Source organism: Pan paniscus, chromosome 1 (assembly GCF_029289425.2).
Source record: "Pan paniscus chromosome 1, NHGRI_mPanPan1-v2.0_pri, whole genome shotgun sequence".
NCBI classification, from domain to species: Eukaryota; Metazoa; Chordata; class Mammalia; order Primates; family Hominidae; genus Pan; species Pan paniscus.
Window position 1 is genome coordinate 213,871,753 of NC_073249.2, and position 18,416 is coordinate 213,890,168.

Here is an 18,416-nt window from a genome sequence, read left to right on the forward strand (position 1 = left end):
CCACACAGAATGTTCCAGGCCCCAAGTGTGCATCCTTTGTGAATGAACCCAGTGAACAGGCATGGGAGAAATTAAGGAAGAAACAGATGACTGAAAGAAAGCAAAAAATGAGTGAGAATTAATCAAAATGATCACATTTCAGTTTTGATGCCTTGATTTGCTGCAGCTGAACCTCAATCACAGATGACGTAGTACCTCTCATCAGTAACTAGAGATTTCTGATATATAAATGGCTAAAACTGGTTGATCAATCGTGGAAGACACCAGAAAGTTTCCATTCAGGTTCCATTTATTTTTGACATTTTTAAATAACCATCCTTGCGAGGGTAACTCCTGCATCATTCTAGAACTTCAGGTTCCATTTCTGAGTCTAGGAAACAGGTCCCTGAAGGCTTTATTGATGCCAAGTCAGCATTTTCACCCAGTCCTGCCCCCAGCTGAGTCACCTTTGTTTTTCCACTCACAGTCAGCATGTGCCTGAAACACATGGCTGTGTGCTTCCTTTAAGATGCACCTGACCGGGCCCAGCTGCTCATGCCTGTAAACCCAGCACTGTGGAAGGCCAAGGTAGTCAGATCACTTGAGGTCAGGAGTTTGAGGCCAGCCTCCTCCAATATCGTGAAACCCTGTCTCTACTAAAAATACAAAAATTACACTTTGGGAGGCCGAGGCGGGTGGATCACGAGGTCAGGAGATCGAGACCATCCTGGCTAACTTGGTGAAACCCTGACTCTACTAAAAATACCAAAAATTAGCTGGGTGTGGTGGTGGGCACCTGTAGTCCCAGCTACTCTGGAGGCTGGCGCAGGAGAATGGCGTGAACCCTGGAGGCGGAGGTTGCAGTGAGCCGAAATCGTGCCAGTGCACTCTAGCCTAGGTGACAGAGCGAGACTCTGTCTCAAAAAGAAAAGAAAAAAAAATACAAAATTAGCTGGGTGTGGTGGTGCATGCCAGTAACACCAGCTACTAGGGAGGCTGAGGCAGGAGAATCACTTGAACCTGGGAGGTGGAAGTTGCAGTGAGCTGAGATTGTGCCACTGCACTTCAGCCTGAGGGACAGAGCGAGACTCCATCAAAAAAAAATAAAGCACCTGTGTCCTAGATTTTAGTGCCAAGGGTCCAGAAGAAAGCGTATCCATCCCACTAACCAGGCCTTCCCTAAGAGCAAAGATGGAGGTCCACTTTCTCAGATGGCCATGAGCCACAGGAAGGGCAGGGGACGGGACCAAAAAAGATCCTCTTGGGCTGCCTGACTTCCCTGAGTGTACACATCAGCTCAGCCCGAATTGGGGCAAGGATCTCCCACTTGGCATGACCCCTGTTGTCAAGACTCTCCAGACGGGAAGGATACAACTCCAGGCCTAACTTGCTCAGCCCGCCTGTGTGACGCAGCAGGTCTTTCGGAGCATTCATGGAGGTCTCATTTCCATGAAAGTAGAAGGTGGTGAGCTGGGAGCAGTGCATCAGGGCAGGCAGGAGGAGCCCGAGTTGGGAGTCCTGGATCTGACAGTCCTTTAACGTGAGGGTCTCGAGAGTAGCAGCAACTTTCTCTAGCAGAGCTCCAAGGGGCTCAAGATTGGTGGTCCCCATTAGGATATGAATCAGATGCAGCTCCTTTAGCTGACTGAGGCTTGGTTACTAAGACAGACACTCCATGTCCCGATCAGCTAGGTAAGCATGACAGAATATAAAGGCCCCCAAGAGGTTCTTGAGGCACCTGGGGAGAGCAAGAAATTAGTTATGGGCAATGGTGCCAGTTAGAGGAGGGGAGTGGGAAATCATCTCAATGGTAAACTTGAAGTGGGCATTGAGTAATTCTGCACCTTACTACCACACAGCTGTTATAGTAACTGCAATGGGGAAGCCTGTTTCACCCAAACACAAGTTTGTTCCCATCATCAGATGATGGTCTGTGTGCAAGGTGCTGCCTGATGAAGATTCAGATCATTCAGGGGCAGCTCCATTTTAGGCTCAGTCCTTTCAGCCTTGCTTGTGTGATTGGTTCAAGGCCACAAAATCTTTAAAGCCTCTTTACTGCATCTTTCAGCAGACAGCCTCATCTCTGGGCCAGAGGAGCCCAGTGGGAGATGTGCACAAAGAACTCAACTGAGCAAGGTCTAGGGACATCAGCTAGGGCCACCTGTCTGCAAAGGTTCCCTGACGTGCCCGCGTCTGCAAACCACCTATCACTTTATACCACTCTCCGGCCTACTCCCTCACCTCTGTCCAAGAAGCATGCTTTTCTCATGTCAACTGCTTTTCCTGGGGTTCAAAAGAACCTTTTACAGACAAAGAATTAGAGACAGGATCATTGGTGTTTACTAAGCTGTGAGGACGGAGCTTCTACTGTGAAACGCACAGGTTTGGTGCACTTTCCCTTCTTTCATACTCTCCTCTATATGAAGAGTAAGTTTCATCATATTAACTTCAAACGCACTTCCTAAAAAGGAATTCACAAATGCACCCTCCCTAGATCTGAACCCCTGACTAACTAGCTCCCTGCCTGTCTCTCTCTGTAGCATCTGCCCCGGGCCATCCCTCTGCCCTTATTTGAGCGGGCTTGTGATACCCACTTCAGGATATAGAGCACTGAACAGCATAATGAGTTGACATTCTAGCGTCCCATTCCCTGTGACATCACCAGTGGCTGGCACACAGTAGATGCCCACTAGCGTTTACTGTGAAAAGGAACAAAAGTCTGTGGTATGGTCTGCAGAGAAAGCTCACCATCCTTTCTTACCTGAGCAGGTGCTCCAGGTCTTTGATATTATTGACCTTTCTTATATAAAGCATCTGAGGGTAGGACAGGCAGAGGAATGGACAGTCCAAGTCAGGAACGAACTGCTGTTGGCCGCTTACATATAATTCATCGTCATAACCGAAGGCTAAAAAGAGTTTGCGAAGATTGCTCATCTGGCCCAGGTAAGGGGCAAACTTTCCTGTTTTATTCAGAGAGCACTTTCTCTTAATTTCCAACTCCTGGATACTGCCTGGGTATACCCTTTTCAATAAATTTCTGAAACTTGAAGTGGGCATTTACTAATTCTGCACCTTATTACAACACAGGTGCACTAGGCCTCTTCTGTAGTGGATCCACCCACAAAGGTAGCTCAGGCATTCATCCAGTGTACTTTTCTTTAGGCAGAGGTCTATGAACACCTTCAAGGGCTGGCGCTCTCCCATCCTTGGACAGTCCTCCACTGTCTGCCTTTTACTCATGGCCTCTGGGGAGCAGGAGAGGGCCCTGGCTCCAGACCACATGGTCCAGAAATTCCCATCAACATCCCGCAAATCCAGCACTTGAAGTTTCCACCTCCTGTGAGTAACATAGGGGAAAACTCGGAATGTAGGCAAGGATCCACCCCTGACCTGAACTTTCACTCCACATCCAGGACATCAATCAGCTGCTCCTGTCCTCAGTGCTCCTCCTTCTGTCTCTTCTCCATCCCACTCCCCTTGGGTTCTGCCTGGTTCTCACTTCTAGAACCTTTACATTCCACTGGGAGAAAGCAGGTTCCTGTTTCCTCAGTGGACCCTGTATGGTGAGCAGTCCTTTCCCAGAGGATCTGGGCAATGGTCAAGGCCTCTCATGGGCACCATAAGAAGCCTCTGAGCCACCCTAGCTCCCCAACCCCACCACTCCTCCTGAGCCAGTTGTCCCTTCCCTGGATGCCTGGACCCTTCCCACCAGGCCACCTGAATCACTTCACCTGAGGCAAACCTTCTGGGCCAGCAGTGTATCAAGTCCCTTCAGCACAGCTTGCAAGGTCTCCAGATGAGGTGTCTTCATCAGGGATCCCAGAGGGAGGTGGAGGAAGGACCAGGCCTGCACCATCAGCTTCAGGGCCTCACAGCGTCTCCTGCTGACGGCCTCCATGAACATCAGAGGGAAGACCTCCCTGGGCAGCTCGTCCAGGATGAAGATGGTCAAGAACTGGTTCCTCAGCAGGCTCTGCCCTGCCAGCTCCAGGAGTCTGGATGGGGCCTGGAGGCTCATTCTGACAAATCTGCAAGGAAAAACTCTAGAGGACAATCCAGTGAAAAGGCAAGTTTCTCAGGCCTATCCCCTGCAACCCCCGCTTCTCCTAGTGCCAAAGTCATTTCTCTAGCATGTGTGAAAGAGCCCTCAGTTTACTCCAATTCCATTCTGCAATAAGTGGCCACAGAGGCATAGTTCTGCCCTTCTGGTACCAAGAAGAGTGTGTCCCAACCTCCAAAGAGCAGGCAAGATCCCTCCTATAGGGTCCATGAATTATTAGCCACTGCACCACTACACTGATAGCACTGGGAAGTGTTAGCAAGGATCTTTGAAGCTCAGATCTCCACTTTTTTGAGAAAACAAAATGTCTTCTTGGCCAGGCACGGTGGCTCATGCCTGTAATCCCAGCACTTTGGGAGCCAAAAGTGGGCGGATCATGAGGTCGGGAGTTTGAGACCAGCCCCGCCAACATGGTGAAATACCATCTCTACTGATACAAAATATTAACCGGGTGTGGTGGTCCCTGCCTGTAATCCCAGCTACTTGGGAAGCTGAGGCAGGAGAATCTCTCAACCCGAGGGCCAGAGTTTGCAGTGAGCCAAAATCTAGCCACTGCACTCCAGCCTGGGTGGCAGAGTGAGACTCTGTCTCAAAAAAAAAAAAAAAAAAATGTAAAGGGAAGCCAAGCATGGCGGCTTACAGCTGTAATCCCAACACTTTGGGAAGCCAAGGCAGAACAATCACTTGAGCCCAGGAGTTCCAGACCAGCTAGGGCAACATAGTGATAGCCCATGTCTACTAGACTCTACTAGAATATTAAATAATTATCTGAGCATTGTGGCACATGCCTATAGTCTCAGCTACTCTGCAGACAGAGGTGGGAGGATGGCTTGAGCCTGGGAAGCAGAGGTTTCAGTTATCTGAGATTGTGCCACCACACTCCAGCCTGGGCAACAGAGAAAGACCCTGTCTCAAGTAATAATAATAATAATAATAATAATAATAACACACATTGGGATTGAGTCTAGGGGAAGAAATGGATCCTGCCTTCAAAACAAAGACTCTACTCTTGAAAATAGTGTATGGGGCCAGACATGGTGGCTCATGCCTGTAATCCCAAGACTTTAGGAGACAAGGTGGGGGCTTTGCTTGAGTCCAGGTGTTCCAGACCAGCCTGGCTAACAAAGCCAGACCCCATCATTATAAAAAAATTTAATAGAGCATGGTGGAAGGAATATCTTTATAATTTTAGTAAAAAACAAAGCCTATCTTTCAAAATCACAATAGCATTCTTGGGTGGGGTGACTCTTGCCTGTAATCCCAGCACTTTGGGAGGCTAAGGGCTGGCAGATCACATGGAGTCCAGGGGTTCCAGACCAGCCTGGGCAATATGGTACAACCCCATCTCTACTAAAAATACAATTAGCCAGGCCTCATGGTGTGGGTCTGTAGTCCCAGCTACTGGGAAGGCTGAGGTGAGAAGATCCCTTGAATAGAGGAGACAGAGGTTGCACTGAGGCAATTATCACACCACTGCAGTACAGCTGGGTGACAGAATGAGACTTTGTCTCAAGAAATTAAAATCATAATAACATACTCTATAAACTGCAAATTAAGGGCACACAATCTACAAATTTTAAATGTCAAGGAATGAGACATTAATTAATTGGATTCGTTTTTTTTTTTTAATTGAGACGGAGTCTATTGCCCAGGCTGGAGTGCAATGGCGTGATCTTGGCTCACTGCAACCTCCACCTCCCGGGCTGAAGCAATTCACCTGCCTCAGCCTCCTCAGTAGCTTGGATTACAGGCATGTGCCACCATGCCCAGTTAATTTTTGTATTTTTAGTAGAGAAGGCGTTTCACTGTGTTGGTCAGCCTGGTCTCAAATTCCTGACCTCAGGTGATGCACCCACCTTGGTCTCCCAAAGTGCTGGGATTACAGGCATGAGCCACTGTCCCTGGCCCAGTTGGATTCTTTTTTAATTCTTTGGTTAAGAATTTTGGAATGACATAAAACAAAGCACAAATAAAATTTTTTTTCCTTTTTAAGGCAGAGTCTTGCTGGGTCACCCAGGTGTGCACCACCATGCCCGGCTAATGTTTGCATTTTAAGTAGAGATGGAGTTGGCCTCATGTGATCTGGCTGCCTTGGCCTTTCAAGGTTGCTGGAATTACAGGTGTGAGCCATCATGGGAGTCTCAGCTACTTGGAAGGCTGAGGAGGGAGGATCCGTTGAGCGTGGGGGGCAGAGGTTGCAGTGAGGTGAGGAGTTTGAGAGCAGTGTGGCCAACATGGCAAAATCTCATCTCTACTAAAAATACAAAAATTAGCTGCGCATGGTGGCAGGTGCCTTGTAATCCCAGCTACTTGGGAGGCTGAGGCGGGAGAATTGCTTGAAGCCAGGAGGCGGAGGTTGCAGTGAGCTGAGATCGCGACACTGCACTCCAACGTGGGCGACAGAGTGAGACTCCTTCTTGGAGAAAAAAAAAAAAAAGAACTTTGAAATGTGGCAGGGCCCAGTAGCTCATGCCTATTATCCCAGCACTTTGGGAGGCCAAGGCAGGTTAATCACTTGAGAGGTCAGGAGTTCAAGACCAGCCTGGCCAACATGGTGAAAACTTACCTCTACTAAAAATACAAAATTAGGGCTGGGCACGGTGGCTCACACCTGTAATCCCACCACTTTGGGAGGCCGAGGCAGGCGGATCACGAAGTCAGGAGTTCGAGACAAGCCTGGCCAACATGGTGAAACCCCATCTCTACTAAAAATACAAAAATTAGCCAGGTGTGATGGTGGTTGCCTATAATCCCAGTACTCGGGAGGCTGAGGTAGGAGAATCACTTGAACCTGGGAGGTGGAGGTTGCAGTGAGCCGAGATTGTGCCTGTCAGGTCTCTGAGCCCAAGCCAAGCCATCGCATCCCCTGTGACTTGCACGTATACATCCAGATGGCCTGAAGTAACTGAAGATCCACAAAAGAAGTAAAAACAGCCTTAACTGATGACATTCCACCATTGTGTTTTGTTCCTGCCCCACCCTAACTGATCAATGTACTTTGTAATCTCCCCCACCCTTAAGAAGGTACTTCGTAGTCTCCCCCACCCTTAAGAAGGTTCTTTGTAATTCTCCCCACTCTTGAGAATGTACTTTGTGAGATCCACCCCTGCCCATCAGAGAACAACCCCCTTTGACTGTAATTTTCCATTACCTTCCGAAATCCTATAAAATGGCCCCACCCCATCTCCCTTCGCTGACTCTCTTTTCGGACTCAGCCCGCCTGCACCCAGGTGAAATAAACAGCCATGTTGCTCACACAAAGCCTGTTTGGTGGTCTCAACACGGACACGCATGAAAGTGCCATTGCCCTGCAGCCAGGGCAAGAGTGATGCTCCGTCTCAAAAAAAAAAAAAAAAAAAAAAAAAAGAAACTTATCAAGCCCTGAAGCAATATGGGAAAAAAAAAATACAAAATTTAGTCAGGCATAGTGGTGGGTGCCTGTAATTCCAGATAGTAGGGAGGCTGAGGCAGGAGAATCACTTGATCCGGGAGGCGGAGGTTGCAGTGAATCAGGATCGCACCACTGCACTCCAGCCTGGGTGACAGAGCAAGTTTGTCTCAAAAATATAAAATAAAAGAGAACTTTGAGATGGCATAAACTAAAACAGAAATAAAATATTTGGAGAGTGGCTGGGCGTGGTGGTTCATGCCTGTAATCTCAGCACTTTGGGAGGCTGAGGCAGGTGAACCACGAGGTCAGGAGTTCAAGACTAGCCTGGCCAACATGGTGAAACCCTGTCTCTCTAAAAATACAAAAAAAAATTAGCCAGGCGTGGTGGTGGGCGTCTGTAGTCCCAGCTACTCGGGAGGCTGAGGCAGGAGAATTGCTTGAACTCAGGAGGTGGAAGTTGCAATGAACCGAGATCGTGCCACTGCATTCCAGCCCAGGCAACGGAGTGAGGCTCTGTCTCATAACAAACAAACAAACAAAAATATATATGTAGATATATATTTGGAGTGTAGATAAAAGTGTATTAGAGGAAAAATCAAAGCCTACATCTGTTCATCTGAAAAACAGGCAGGAGAATTCTCTGTGTCATCTTGACCTCCATGTCGTCATCCTGACTGTCTGACTGTGGGTCATAGGAGTGCCCTTTGTGGAGGTCCCTGACTTACCAGATCTGGACTCACTTTGCAGTGTGCTCGGATCTCGTGGAGAACCAAGCGGTAACTCCAGGCACCACAGCTCTGGGTCTCTTCTGGGGGTGCTCACAAGCTTTCTTGAACCTTTCTCATCACACCTCCCCTTTTCAACCACCAGCTTCCCATCAGAGAGTGATGCCTGATTGGATTTCTGAAGCTCCACCCAGTTAAGCCTGTGAATTCAGGTGTCCATTCAATCCCTTGGATATCCAATCATGAAACTGAAAGTGTTGGGATTAGAACGCAAGTCAAGAATTCATTTTGATAACGTTGATCCAGCCAAAGATCTCTGAACCATAAAGCTTTCAGGTTTTGTGTTTCTGTCTAATCTCAGGAACAGATTGAACCCTTCCCTGTCTCAAACTCAAAAATAGGAAGGAATGTCACATATTAGTACAACTCATTCTCTGTGGAGGGCATTAATGAATGAATTCTTGACTTCCACCCTAATCCTAACAAACACTGATGGAATTTACTAAGGGACTGACTGATAAGGTGGATGGTGGGTGCCTGTAATCCCACTGAGCAATTCATATTGAGGAATTATTTTCTTATTTTGCTGAGAATATTTTTAAAATCCTGAATGAGTCATTGAATTTTTTCAAATGTTTTTCCTACATCAATTAAGATGATCATTTTCTGGTGCTTTTATTCTATTTATTTGTTTAAATACATTGGTTGAATTTTTTTTTTTTTGGGGAGACAGAGTCTTGCTCTATGGTCCTGGCTGGAGTGCAGTGGCGTGATCTCGGCTCACTGCAACCTCCATCTTCCGAGTTCAAGCAATTCTCCTGCCTCAGCCTCCTGAGTGGCTAGGATTACAAATGTGCACCACCACGCCTGGCTAATTTTTGTGTTTTTACTAGAGACAGGGTTTCCCATGTTGCCCAGGCTGGTCTTGAACTTGTGATCTCTGGTGATCTGCCCACCTCGGCCTCCCAAAGTTGTTGGGAGTGCCGGCGTGAGCCACTGCGCCTGGCCCAATCATGCATGTTTGGTTGATATTCAAATGTTAAAACCATTTTCATTGTCCCTTTGGTCATTTTTATAAATTGTTGGAAGACACGTAGGTGGATGGGATTGGAAGGAGAAGAGTGGAGAGACAGGTGGCCCTAAAGTGGGAGGAAGGTCCATATGCCTTCATTTTACTGAGGACTAAGGTCTGAATTTTTTATCTTGCCCAAATTCCTAAGGAGTCTACAGAGTCATGCCCCAAAATCATAAATTCCCATCAGATGAGTTTTTTTTAGCCCTGTATATGGTGACTTACTTTCCAATCTGACTCTGGCATAACATCCTGTGACAGAGGAGAAAGTCAAGATATTTTGCCCCAAGGCATGTTTCTTTGCCATATCTTGAAATGGCCCTGCAAAGCTGTCCTTTATGGGGGAAAATCTGCATCTGTAAAGAATCTCTATTAACACAGCTAGATCTTTTTCTTGCAGGCCCTCCCAATCCTGAAGAGATGGACTGTCTGGCACATTTTAAGGGTCTGAATAGGAAACATTTGTCATCTGTTGTCTCGAAGGGTGGCCACTATAAGATTTCAAAAGAACCTTGGTCTCCACAATCTTTTATTTCACCCTGACCATTTCCTTTCTATGGATCCCAGGTCTTTAGACAAACTCAACCAATTGTCAACCAGAAAATGTTTAAATTTACCTATAGCCTGGAAGCCCCCGACCCTTCTGTTGTCTCTCCTTTCTGAGCCAAACCAATGTAATTCTTTTCTTTTCTTTTCTTTTCTTCTCTTTTCTTTTCTTTTCTTTCCTTTTCTTTTCTTCTCTCCTCTCTCTCTCTCTCCCCCCCCCTCCCTCTCTCCCTCTCTCTTTCTTTCTTTCACACAGATTCTCACTCTGTCACCCAGGCTGAAATGCAGTGGTGTGCTCTTGGCTTACTGCGATCCCTGTCTCCCGGGTTCAAGTAATTCTCCTGTCTCAGCCTCCCGAGTAGCTGGGAATACAGGCACACACCATCACGCCTGGCTAATTTTTGTATTTTTACAAAAATTAGACGGGGTTTCACTATGTTGGCCAGGCTGGTCTCTAACTCCTGACCTCAGCTGATCCACCCGCCTCGGCCTTCTAAAGTGCTGGGATTACAGGCGTGAGCCACCACTCACCCGGCCATGTATTTCTTTTTTCTTTCTTTCTTTTTTTTTTTTTTTTGAGATGGATTCTGGCTCTGTCACCCAGTCTGGAGTGCAGTGGTGTGATCTCAGCTCACTGCAAACTCCACCTCCCAGATTCAAGCAATTCTTCTGCCTCAGCCTCCTGAGTAGCTGGGATTAAAGGTGTGTAGCACCGTGACAGGCTAATTTTTGTATTTTTAGTAGAGATGGGGGTTTCAGCATGTTGGCCAGGCTGGTCTCGAACTCCTGACCTCAAATGATCCACCCACCTCAGCCTCTGAAAGTGCTGGGATTACAGGCGTGAGCCACAGAACCTGGGGGACTGTCCATATATTTCTTAGATGTATTTAATTGATGTTTCATGTACCCCTAAACTGTATAAAACCAAGCTGCGCCCCAACCACCCTGGGCACGTGTTCTCCAGACCTCTTTTTTTTTTTTTTTTTTTGAGATGGAGTCTTGCTCTGTCACCCAGGCTGGAGTGCAGTGGCACGATCTCGGCTCAAAGCAAGCTGCGCCTCCCGGGTTCATGCCATTCTCCTGCCTCAGCCTCCCGAGTAGCTGGGACTACAGGCGCCCGCCACCATGCCCACCTAATTTTTTTTTGTATTTTTAGTAGAGACAGGGTTTCACCGTTTTAGCCAGGATGGTCTTGATCTCCTGACCTTGTGATCCGCCTGCCTCGGCCTCCCAAAGTGCTGGGATTACAGGCATGAGCCACTGCGCCCAGCCTCTCCAGACCTCTTGAGGGCTGTGTCATGGGCCATGGTCATTCATATCTGGCTCAGAATAAATCTCTTCACATATATTACAGAGTTTGACTCTTTTTATCAACATTACTATTATATTTTTCAACTGCATACATATTATATGTGTGTATTTACTATATACAGTGTTCTGTTGGTATGTATCATTTATTTTACTACTTATTTATTTTAAGTTTGGAAGAGAGAGCTTTATTTTTCATAAAAGGTGGCCATGGCCAGTCAAGGTGGCTCATAGCTGGAATTCCAGCACCTGATCCCAGTGGGTGGATCACCTGAGGTCAGGAGTTCGAGACCAGCCTGGCCAACATGTTGGAACCCTGTCCCTACTAAAAATACAAAAATCAGCTGGGCATGGTGGCCCACGCCTGTAATCCCAGCTACTTGGGAGGCTGAGGCAGGAGAATGACTTGAACCTGGGAAGCAGAGGTTGCAGTGAGCCGAGATGGCATCACTGCACTCCAGCCTGGGTGACAGAAGGAGACTCCGTGTCAAAAAAAAAAAAAAAAAAAAAGAGTGGCCAAGTGTCGGATGGCCACTCTGACGGGAGGAGCAGCATCAGGCAGTTGGTTGCTATGAGTGGTAGATTCTTAAAGAGCTGGTTTCTGTTTGACCCTCTAGGAAGAAAGGCTAATGGTGGCTAGCAAGGGAGGGGATATACAGAAGCATGTGGACACCCCCCGCCCACCATCTCGTTCTCCTTGAGAACTCAGTTTTCAAGGATAACTGGGGGTTCCTCTTGACCAACAGGGGGTCTGTTTCTTCAGTTAGGGGGCTTAGAAATTCACTGTTATTTCTCATTTTCCCCCCTGTTCATCAGGATATGCCAGAAGCAGCATCAATGGCCAAAGTTTTAATTTGTCTCATGTGGATGACAGGGTGGCGGAGCTACCTGCCTTGGTCCACCCAGCCCCTAGGTGGGACTCCTATGGACGTGAGATTCAGAGCCAAAAGACTTACAGCCAATTAAAGCATCCTAGGCCAGATGAGCATGGCGGTGGGCAGGCACGCATCAACACTTAAAACCTTTTAGGCAACATAAGCCTAAAACCAAAGCCAAAAAGCAAGCTTACAAAAATGGACTTATCTATAAGTTCTACGCATTGAGCTACTGCAACCTTGGTTTTAGTTAGACTTGTAGCAATTAGCTATAAACATAAACATTTCCCTGAAACCACTTAAGGTAAGGAATCTAGAGACTTCTGTGTCCCACAGCATTTTTTTGTGGTTTCTTTTGTAATCTGTCCTAAAGTGGCCAAAAAATGTCTTTATCATATCTCCATTTGCATAAACCCAATAGTGAGAACAACTATACCCAAAAGGCTTTATCACCACCTGTCTTGATATCCTCTTGGTGATTCTCCTTTAATGCTCTAGAAAGCAGGAATTTTTCCATAATTGGAATGGATGGATAATGACCCAGGAGGAAAAGTCCCTCAGTTGCCAACTGTTGAGGCATCTGTGTGCCCATTATTCCTTTTTTGGATACGGAGTCTTGCTCTGTCACCAGGCTGGAGTGCAGTGGCACGATCTCAGCTCACTGCAACCTCTGCTTCCTGGGTTCAAGCTATCTCCTGCCTCAGCCTCCCAAGTAGCTGGAACTACAGGCATCCCCCACCACACCCAGCTAATTTTTGGTAGAGACAGGGTTTTACCTTGTTGGCCAGCAATAAGGAAATGATTCAGAACAGCTGGGCTCCCAACTAAACCCACCCTCAATCCTGGAAACTCGGCCCTAAGTGAAAACAGCTAACCCCATTTTTCTGCCCAAATGATTGCCCTTTTGGCCTTCCCCACACCCTATCCTGGGCCCATAAAAAGACCAGCTGGCAGAGCAACACAAGCGGCTGCTGCCAAGTGGTCGGGGATGCAAGATGCTGAGCATCGGAATACAAGTGACTGAACGTTGGGGATACAAGCAGATGAGCATTAAAGCCTACAGAGAGATGCAGCTAACTTCAGATGGTGTGGCTTCAGGGGAAGATCACCTTCTTGCTTCACCATCCCCTTTCTTTTTTTTTTTTTTTTTTTTTTTGAGACGGAGTCTCACTCTGTTGCCCAGGCTGGAGTGCAGTGGCGTGATCTCAGCTCACTGCTCACTGCAAGCTCTGCCTCCTGGGCTTAAGAGATTCCCCTGCCTCAGCCTCCCAAGTAGCTGGGATTACAGTCACCTGCCACCACACACAGCTAATTTTTTTGTATTTTTAGTTGAGATGGGGTTTCACCATGTTGGCCAGGCTGGTCTCGAGCTCCTGACCTCAGGTGATCCATCTGCCTCAGCCTCCCAAAGTGCTGGGATTACAGACTTGAGCCACTGTGCCTGGCAGCACCACCCCCTTTCTAACTCCCCTTTCCACTGAGAGCCACATTTATCACCCAATAAAATCCTTCACTTATGCTACTCTTTAAATAGCTAATGTGACCTGGTTCTTCCTTTACACCGAATAAGAACTTGAGTGTCAAACAGGGCAGGTGCGGGAAGCTGTCACTCTGACCCTACACTGAGCTGTTCACACTCAGCCATTCACAGACGGCAGCTGGAATGAAACAAGCCACTCTAGTTCCTGCCCATGAAGAAGGTCAAAGTCAAGGGAACAATCCTGTCTCAGGAACACACTTTACTGGACAGGTTATCAAACGCTTAAAGAAGATTTTACAAATTTAGTGGCACTACCATTGCCCTTGTTTTTCTCAGCCTTCTACAAAGGTTGAATGAACAAATGGTATCTTGAAACTAGAATTAGCTAAATCAGGCTGGGAGCGGTGGCTCACATCTGTAATCTCAGCATTTTGGGAGGCCGAGTCGAGTGGACCACTTGTCAATAGTTCGAGACCAGCCTGGCCAACACGGTGAAACCCCTTCTCTTCTAAAGATACAAAAAGTAGCTGGGCATGGTGGTGCATGCCTGTATTCCCAGCTACTAGGGAGGCTGAGGCAGGAGAATCACTTGAACCCAGGAGGCAGAGGTTGCAGTGAGCCGAGATCGCACCATTGTACTCCAGTCTGGGAGACAGAGGAAGACTCTGTCTCAAAAAAAATAATAATAAAAGTAAAATAAAATTAGCTACATCTGCAGGGAAGACTAGATTACACTAACCGAAAGGTTTTTTTGTGTGTGTTTTTTTTTTGAGACGGAGTCTTGCTCTGTCACCCAGGCTGGAGTGCAGTGGCATGATCTTGGCTCACTGCAAGCTCTGCCTCCTGGGTTCATGCCATTCTCCCACCTCAGCCTCCTGAGCAGCTGGGACTACAGGCACCTGCCACCACGCCTGGCTAATTTTTTTCTATTTTTAGTAGAGATGCGGTTTCACCATGTTAGCCAGGATGGTGTCGATCTCCTGACCTCATGATCTGCCCACCTCGGCCTCCCAAAGTGCTGGGATTACAGGCATGAGCCACCGTTCCCGGCTAACCAAAAGTTTTACTACTGAATTTTTTTTTTTTTTTTTTTTTTGAGATAGAGTCCCCCGGCCGGGCGCGGTGGCTCACGGCTGTAATCCCAGCACTTTGGGAGGCAGAGGAGGGTGGATCATGAGGTCAGGAGATTGAGACCATCCTGGCTAACACAGTGAAACCCCGCCTCTACTAAAAATACAAAAAATTAGCCGGGCGTGGTGGCGGGCGCCTGTAGTCCCAGCTACTCGGGAGTCTGAGGCAGGAGAATGGCATGAACCTGGGAGGCGGAGCTTGCAGTGAGCCGAGATCGCGCCACTGCACTCCAGCCTGGGCGGCAGAGCGAGACTCCGTCTCAAAAAAAAAAAAAAAAAAAAAAGAGATAAAGTCTCCCTCTGTCACCAGGCTGGAGTGCAGTGGCACCATCTCGGCTCACTGCAACCTCTGCCTCCCGGGTTCAAGCGATTCTCCTGCCTCAGCCATCCAAGTAGCTGTAACTACTGGTTTACGCCACCATGCCGGGCTAATTTTTGTATTTTTAGTAGAGACGGGGTTTCACCATGTTGGCCAGGCTGGCCTCGAACTCCTTACCTCAAGTGATCCTCCCACCTTGGCCTTCCAAAGTGCTGGGATTACAGGTGTAAGCCACCGTGCCTGGCCTCAAACTGAACATTCTCAAAGTTCTACTGTTCAAAGTTTAGCTGCTTTCACTAAGCAAATCAATTGCTGGCTATGTAAACATTTTTTTTTAATCTTTGTTTTTGTTTTTCTTTTTCGAGACAGGGTCTTGTTTTGCAACCCAGGCTGGAGTGAAGTGGCACGATCACGGCTTATTGCAGCCTTGACCTGCCAGTCTCAACCAATCCTCCAAATCAGTCTCCTAAATAGCTAGGATTACAGGCGTGTGCCACCACACCTGGCTAGGTTTTGTGTTTTTTAATTTTTTTGTAGAGACAGGGTTTCACCATGCTGCCCTGGCTGGTCACTAACTCCTGGCCTCTGGGCTTAAGCAATCTGCCTGACTCGGCCTCCAAAAGTTCTGGGATAACACGTGTGAGCCACCAAGCAGGGCCTGGAAATTTATTTCTGTGCATAGAAAACCTTAGTGCAACTGGGTTGATCTAGACAGCGTTCCAGACTCCCTCTGTAACCAGACTCTTTGGTTTGACACACATTATGGAGATTGGAAGCCAATGTGTAAGGGAAATAGATATAAAATTAGAACATGACCACTACTTAGGAGGCTGCAGCAGAAGGATCACTTGAGTCCAGGAGTTCAAGGCTGCTATGAGCTATGATTATGCCACTGAACTCTAGCCTGGGCAACAGAGTGAAGAAGGCCTTATCTCAAAAAACAAAACAAAACAAAACAAAACAAAAACCAACAAACAAAACAACAGTCAGAGGTAGTAGTTCATGCCTGTAATCCCAGCACTTCGGGAGGCTGAAGAGGGCAGATCACTTGAGATCAGGAGTTCAAGACCAGCCTGGTCAACATGGTGAAACCCCATCTCTACTAAAAGTATAAGAAAAATTAGCTGGGTGTAGTGGCAGGCCCCTGTAATCCCAGCTACTTGGGAGGCTGAGCCAGGAAAATCGCTTGAACCCAGGAGGTAGAGGTTGCAGTGAGCCGAGATGGCAACACTACACTCCAGCCTGGGCAACAGAGTGAGACTCTGTCTAAATCAAAGCAAAACAAAACAAAACAAAACAACAAAACAAAACAAAACAATACATGAGCATGATCATGTTACCCTCTACTACGTAATCAACGTCTTACTAAAACCAGACATTGGTGGCCGGGCGCAGTGGCTCACATCTGTTATCCCAGCATTTTGGGAGGCCGAAGCAGGCAGATCACCTGAGGTCAGGAGTTCAAGACCAGCCTGGCCAACGTGGTGAAACCCCGTCTCTACAAAAAATACAAAAAAATCAGCTGGGCATTATGGCGAGTGCCTGTTATTCTAGCTACTTGGGAGGCTGAGGCAGGAGAATCGCTGGAACCTGGGAGACAGAAGTTGCAGTGAGCTGAGATCGTGCCATTGCACTCCAGCCAGGGTAACATAACAAGACTCCGTCTCAATAAAAAATCCAAAAAACAAAAAACTAAAAAACTAGACATTGGTTTAATGGAAACATGAGAGGCAAAGGGATTGTCTCTACAGTTCTACTATATGAAATAAATAATAGCTTCTTTTGCTTGTTTGTGTTGTTTTTGTTTTTTTGAGACAGAGTCTCACACTGTTGCCCAGGCTGGAGAGCAATGGCATGATCTTGGCTCACTGGAACCTCTGCCTCCTGGGTTCAAGCAGTTCTCCTGCCTCAGCCTCCAAGTAGCTAGGATTACAGGTGCTCTCCACCACACCTGGCTAATTTTTTGTATTTTTAGTAGAGACGAGGTTTTGCCATGTTGGCCAGGCTGGTCTGAAACTCCTGAGCCCTAGTGATCCATTCACCTTGGCCTCCCAAAGTGTTGGGATTGCAGGCGTGAGCCACTGCACCCGGCCAATAGTTTGGTTTATTAGATGCATCAATAATCAGGGCATTTTGTAGAGGAACCTACTTATCCTTTAATGGAGATAGCATGCAATGGCTACTTCATCTAATTCATTAAAATACTTTTTCTTCCTACATTTATTTATTTATGTATTTATTTTATTTTATTTTTTTTGAGATGGAGTTTCACTCTTGTTGCCCAGGCTGGAGTGCATTGGTGTGATCTCAGCTCACCACGACCTCTGCCTCCCTGGTTCAAGCGATTCTCCTGCCTCAGCCTCCCTAGTAGCAGGGATTACAGGCATGTGCCACCACGCCTGGCTAATTTTGTATTTTTAGTAGAGACGGGGTTTCTCCATGTTGGTCAGGCTGGTCTTGAACTCCCAACCTCAGGTGATCCACCCACCTCGACCTCCCAAAGTGCTGGGATTACAGGTGTGAGCCACTGTGCCCAGCCTTATTTATTTATTTATAAGACAGGTTCTCACTCTGTCACCCAGGCTGCAGTGCAGTGGCAGATCTCAGCTCACTGCAACCTCTGCCTCCTGGGCTCAAGTGATCCTTCCACCTCAGCCCCCCAAGTCACTGAGAGTACAGGTGCATGCCACCATGCCCAGCTAATTTTTGTATTTTTTGTAGAGATGAGGTTTTGCCACATTGCCCAGGCTGGTCTTGAACTCCTGGACTCAACAATCTGCCCACTTTGGCTTTCCAAATGCTGGGATTACTGGTGTTAACCACCATGCTTGCTCCTCTATCCCAATTTAAACCACAATCACACAATCTGGTGTCAATGGAAATTAAGGCTGTTGAGGGAGAAATAATTTGATACAAGTTTATTGGAAGCTGAATGTGAGAATTGACCCAGGAACATACAGCAACAAAGTGGGTGTGTTCCAAAGTCTATTATAAGTTGGAATGCTTTCATGAGAGAGTGTAGAAAGCAGTGGGACTCCTCATAGCTGAGTTGTCCTTCTTCAATGATGGGTACAACACAGAGGTTACAATCATTGACCAAGGTTGACAATGAACAGGCCAAAATGCTTGAAGTGCAAGACAGTCAAACTTCATGATCAAAATCAAATCAGCGTCCTTCTCAATGTCAGAAGGTGAAGCCTTTGTCAGTACTTGAAGAGTTTGAGAAGCTCATGATCAGATGATTTACTCAGGGACAGGATGTAAGCCATGAATCCTAAGTCCTTCCCCAGATGGTTGGTTTGGAAGCCCGCCAACTGTGATTTGCAGGTTTTTGCTTTTGTTTTTGTTTTTTTTGAGATGGAATCTCACTCTGTCACCCAGGGTGGAGTGCAATGGTGCAGTCTTGGCTCACTGCAATGTCCGCCTCCCTTGTTCAAGCAATTCTCCTGCCTCAGCCTCCCAAGCAGCTGGGATTACAGGCATGCCCCAACACACCTGGCTAATTTATATATATGTATATATTTTTTAGTA

The 18,416-nt window shown here is 47.1% G+C and overlaps 1 pseudogene; it reads right to left on the bottom strand.

The window, feature by feature from the left end:
* Positions 1-661: 661 nt before the first annotated feature.
* On the bottom strand, positions 662-3,997 carry LOC117976426 (PRAME family member 17-like; annotated as a pseudogene).
* Positions 3,998-18,416: the final 14,419 nt, after the last annotated feature.